This window comes from Penaeus monodon, chromosome 28, assembly GCF_015228065.2.
Source record: "Penaeus monodon isolate SGIC_2016 chromosome 28, NSTDA_Pmon_1, whole genome shotgun sequence".
Lineage (NCBI taxonomy): Eukaryota > Metazoa > Arthropoda > Malacostraca > Decapoda > Penaeidae > Penaeus > Penaeus monodon.
Genome location: NC_051413.1, coordinates 30,695,786 through 30,696,350, shown reverse-complemented (window position 1 = coordinate 30,696,350; position 565 = coordinate 30,695,786). Strand labels below are relative to the sequence as shown.

At 46.7% G+C, this 565-nt stretch overlaps 1 protein-coding gene across 1 annotated transcript in view; it reads left to right on the top strand.

The window, feature by feature from the left end:
- Positions 1 to 565, top strand: part of LOC119591485 (nucleolar protein dao-5-like) — a gene marked incomplete in the record, with an annotated part of 13,275 nt that overhangs the window by 395 nt on the left and 12,315 nt on the right.

The following is a 565-nucleotide window of genomic DNA, read 5'->3' as shown; positions in this document are numbered from 1 at the left end:
TTACGAGGCCTGGAGGGACCTTTGGCCGGGTCTGTAACGCGTGTTAGGCTTTTTAGATGGTGGGAGGGAAGAGGCATTCCTTTGCGCCGTAATCCTGTGCTCGAGCGAGTTGCGATGATGAAAATGTTTTTTTTTTTTTAATTGCTCAGGTTTACTCTCGTGGCATCATGGCAGGATTGTTTGTTTGTGTATTTCGCATCTGTTGCTCATGTAATGGGGAAAGAGGAGTTTGGGGAATGGACATGTGAGTAATTCCTTGGTTCTGCCAAGTGCAAGTTTACCAAGATTAACGCAAGGTAACAGAGGCATAGTTTGTCTCTCACAGCCATGTGGGTTAAGGTAAACTGCCTGTAATGAATAGAACGACGGAAAATAAGACCTCTAAAGTATTTTCTTCATGGGTTGAGTAACTGTAATACTGGGGTCCATGTGGAGAGTAAGTCATGGCAGTTGGGTGGGACTCGAGGGGCAGAGTAGTGGGACTTGAGGGGCAGAGGAGTGATCAGATGGAGTCGGGACAAAACCCCGGTAGGAAGGTTTTTTATTCCAAGGATTCCGGAGTAGC